The sequence below is a fragment of the Triticum urartu genome, chromosome 4A (assembly GCF_056163025.1).
Source record: "Triticum urartu cultivar PI428250 chromosome 4A, HENAU_Tu73, whole genome shotgun sequence".
NCBI classification, from domain to species: Eukaryota; Viridiplantae; Streptophyta; class Magnoliopsida; order Poales; family Poaceae; genus Triticum; species Triticum urartu.
The window spans coordinates 95,075,077-95,080,128 of record NC_141876.1 but is presented as its reverse complement, the minus strand read 5'-3'; positions in this window follow the sequence as shown (position 1 = coordinate 95,080,128).

Here is a 5,052-nt window from a genome sequence, read left to right as displayed (position 1 = left end):
ATTCAGCAGGAAGAATGTGACAAATCTTATGTTTGCACGATTGGCTACATATCGTTCTAGCATTATTGTCTTCAATCAAATCTCATGAGAAGTGAGAAAATCCCGATGCTTACGAATCCACCGATTGGTTATAACTTTCTTACCTCGTCATGTTGCCTAAATAGACATGAAGATTCAAAACAGTTAAGGTCTAAAAGAAGAGTGTCGAAAGAGCAACAACTGAACAGTTAATTCTACTACACCATATGCGGGCTTCCAGTGTGCGTGAAATTATCACCTTTATATACAACTTCTCCAAACAGGGAAAGCATTGCAGCAAGCCAATAATCTTATTCAGATCAAAACTATTCATTTGGATATATAAGATCTTGACAGAATCCAGCACCATTGATAGGCCATCCATGGAGAAACTCTTCATTGAGCATAGAACATAATATTAGTACAAAATGTGTACTCCAAGATGATTATGAATTATGCGCAGAAATTTAAAATGCAGCTTATGGTTACAAGTGTAGATGATAATATAAAGTACCTGAAGAACTGTGGAGCCAAACACCATATTGAAATGAGCACAGAGATCATGTATTACACCCAAGGTCTCCAGTTTAGGCGCAGAGAGAACGGTTATTTGCAACGGTGAATAACTAGAATCAAGGATCAACCTTTGAAGTGAAGGGGCATCTTGGATGATGAGCTGGCTTCCGTCAAAAGAAATTCCAATTCTTACAAGGTTAGGAGACTTTATTTGGAGACAACCGATTCTAACTATGAAAACAAGCACCAAGCACTCCAGCGCAGGGCAACTGGAGTGGATGATGTTGTGCAATGACGCCTCCGATATACGAACCCGCACAAGTGAAAGTTTCTTGAGAAATGGGAGTCGAAGGTTTAGTACCAGATTGTATGGTAGGTAGCACTGCGCAAAGGTGGTGGTGTGGAGAGAGGACGAAAACCCCGAGATGGACATCGGTGCTGAGGGCACAAGTTCATGGTGTTCGGTATGTGGTATGTGATTTCCAGGGGAATAGTAGAACTCAAGCAGCTGTAGTTCTATGAATTCAGGGGATTCCAGCCAGGCGTCCACCGTGCAGGGCATGGTATGCTTGCTCGGGTAGCATGACGGGATGCAGAGGCTTTGAACGGAGCCCTGGTGGGAGGAGATGATGGCTCTGGGGATTTCAAAATCATTGAAGAGAGATAGCTGACGACAGTCGAGATTAAGGGGAACGACGCGCCATAGAGGGCGCCACCGAATTGAGAGGATTTGGGTGCGACAGCAATCCTTGGTGGGGAGAAGCGAGATGATCTCCCCAAGGATGGCGTCTGGGAGATCGCTGATGCGGTCCACCCGAGATTCTACGGGTTCCTGGGATCCGGTGGGGGCGGGGTCACCGCTTCTCCCCGCGCTGCCGGGTGCGGTATCTACAACAGGCATCGCCGCTGGCGAGAGCCTCATCTTCTTGGCACCGGGGTCAGCCAACTCCATTTTCCTTGAGGGTGTCGCGTCGCGCTCACGGATTTGAGCAGAGTAACGAATGACGAGCCTAGTTGTAGTGCGAGCGAAGAAGAAGGGGAGCTGGGGGTTTTCTGTAGGAGTGAGGAAGAAGGGGAGCTGGGGTTTTCTGTAGGAGCGAGGAGGAAGAAGAGCACCCAGGTTTTTGGGGGGGTGTGCTGGGTGTGGGTAGCGCATCTCATTCTAAATATATGGGCTTTTGAATTGATTTTACTATTTACTAGTGTGGATGGGCTGTTTTGTCTTGGCACCCGAGAAACAATTACTACTAGTACAGTGGAGACACTCTACAGCTACCCAAAAAAACAATTACTACTAGTACAGTGGAGACACTCTACCGCTTCTGGCTCCTCCTAGGTCATTGAAACGTCTCCCTCTACTGAATGTCGTTATACTTTTGTTCACCGACATGCGGGCCATGCAGCGCGCGGGCCCAAATGCCATCCACCAAATTAGAAGGCAGTATGCAGGCAGAGAGTCACCCCGGTCGTAGCGCGACAGTAACGAGCTGTCGTATCACAAAACCCCACCTCCCCGCAGTCTAAGTTTGACGGACGAAGCAACCATCATTTCACTCTTCGCAAAATCTCCTTCTCCCTCACCGTCTTCAAGAAAGGCAACACTTGCATCTGCCACTGTTCTTCTCTCCGAACGAAGGGAAGGTAAGCGGATCCGTGATGTTGGTATATTTTCGTTCAGAGGAAAAAAAGAACTTTTGCAAAGCAGTAACCGATCATCACTCTCTTTTTTGTTTCATTATCATTGCGATTGTGTTTTCCTTTCAGTGGTCTCCTAGTATTCGTCAGTTTCATGATGGACCAAGGAGAACCAGGCAAAGATCTGCCGATATTGGAGCAGACGCGGGAGGCTGATCCCCACGAGACAGAGAGCTCCAAGAAGATGGAGGCAACCACCGAGGCGACCCCAGATACTAAGATGGTCAACGCCCCGTTTGAGGTTACAGCCCCCGTGGCACTGCAGGAGCAGTTTTCCCCCTTCGAGGATGTGTCCCCCCCCCCTGCTGAGCTGCCCAAGGTGATTTCCTTCTTTGCCGATCTCGATTGTGGTTTTTCATCTAAGTATGTGGTGATTTTTTTAGAAAAGGAAGTATGTGGTGATTAATAATGCAAAATTTTATTAGCTTCGATGCCATGGTATACGTAGTGGTTTAAATAACTTGTGTTTCTTATACTGAAAAGTAATTCAGAATTTGTTTCTGTTTCAATTAGAGCCCTGATGCAGACAAGGATTGTGTGGTTGTACATGTCACTCGCTATGAGGCGGATGACCTAAATGTACGCACTGGGAAAATAGAGTTCTTAGGCTGTTGGATCCTGGAAGCCATTTGCGGTTATACCAATGAAGAGTTGTATTCCAGCCTCACTGTTGTCAGGCGTGTTGTCCAGGGTGTACTGAAGCACAAGAAGTTCAAAGCTACTCCTTCGTTTGTGAGGAATACTGTTCTTGTCAAGCTTACGCAAGAAGATGACGTGGCATGCCTCCACAAACAAGTTTATCAGTGGCAAGGACACAAGGTTGTCTTCATGAAGGTTCACAGGATTGAGCTACTGCAGGACGTCCTCGATGATGTTCATGGCAAGGTCCGTCTTGTGTCCAGCCCAAATTAGATCGAGGCATGAAATAGTTGCCCCAGCTAGTGTTTAATAGTAGTTTGGATTGTGTCTAATTATCTGAACCTTGCATGTTATCGACCCCTCTGGGCCTAGTACTCTGTTTGAATCCGTCTATGGGAACTGCTGCTACTTTTGTGTACCCGTGAATCATGTGAGAACCATCGTAATTGTTACCGAAACAAATGCGTCCTCACTAGTTTTTTCATGAATATGGCATGGTAAGACATAAGTTGTCATGGTTTATCATACGAGCAGTGTGTGTTTTGATGAAATAGAGCACTCGTTCGAGAATCGTGCGCCGACGTATACATAAGTACTTGTAAACACTATTGGTGTTACCCCACTTGTAAGCAGTTGTGCAAAACATGGCACATTGGCTCAGCTCGCTTCAACACTAGGCTATCGACCAGCTAACAATCAACAATCTACTGTCTGACATATAAGCAACTATGTATCTTGTTACAATGGTTCATGCAGTTAATTGAGGCCACAATGTAATAAATTCCAAACGTTCACGCGCTAGTCTAGCGCTCATGTGGAACACTCACATTAAACTCATCTTCATAAAAAACTTGAAAAGCATAAGTTCAGCAATTTTATACATCTCAATGATTCATAGAACATATCAAACATATACTAGTTCACAGCAAAAGACAAAGTTGTGAGAAGGTTTACAAATCAGGAAAAACAAGCAAGGCTTCTCTCTAAGCAAAGGGCCTCCCGGCAGGCTTAAATTTCCTGGAGTTCACTCTGGTTTTTTCTTGTTGCCACCATTCAGGGTTAGGTTCTCTCATTTCAGAATAACCAATTATAATTGTGGTCTCAGCTGGAATGCTGAACTGAACCATGCAGTGTACTGACCAGGTGAAATTCTTGTGCATTCCACTAAATTTAAGCACCGCTATTTGCAGAAATAAGCAGACCACAATGCCTCTTGTCCGCGCACCTGTCCAAAAAACTGCTGTGCAGCCGTGCCAGCTAGTCCTCGGTCCATGGATGAACTGGTAGAAAGTGCATTCCGGACTAGGATGTAGTTGTTTTCACTCGTCCCTGCACTGCAATCAGGAAGTAAAACGTACGAATCAGCTTCTTTTAGATTGCGTTGGTCATTCTACCTTAGTTACTACCAATGTAGGGATACCTTGAAGACGGGAGGTTAGACGACGGCAACGAGGGATAGCAATCTCATTTTGCGCAGTTGTACTAAAACTGAGGTGTGTGCTTTTGATTGCGCTGATAGAAACGATACAGAGACAGACATCCCGAAACGATATGGAGACAGACATCCCTGTTTGCGCAAATAAGAACTACGGTTATTTAAACAGTGACAGATATTACTACTTTCCCCCGTTTCCTCTTAGAACCAAGTCCTAGATTCATGCTACAGCTTTCCCACTTTCTTCCCTGTTTGAACCAATGCTTTGAGTCGACTGCATGAAATAGCTTTACTTCTAATAATAGTAGAAGTCTAGGTGGCTTTGGAACAGCGGACGGAAGTAGAAAAGGATCCACACGAAGGGAGCTGGGGCAGTAGAGCAAGGTAGGTTTCGAAGGAATATATACCTGAGGGTCGTCGGCATGTCGCAAAGACGGCGTCAGGAGGCCGCATCTTGGCCACAATACCGCAGGGAGGAAGAAGGGGTCGGAGGCCCTTGAGGGAGTCCTGGATTAGGGGGTGTTCGGATAGCCGGACTATACCTTCAGCCGGACTCCTGGACTATGAAGATACAAGATTGAAGGCTTCGTCTCGTGTCCGGAAGGGACTTTCCTTGGCGTGGAAGGCAAGCATGGCGATACGGATATTCAGATCTCCTACCATTGTAACCGACTCTATGTAACCCTAACCCTCTCCGGTGTCTATATAAACCGGAGGGTTTTAGTCCGTAGGACAACATACACATCAAC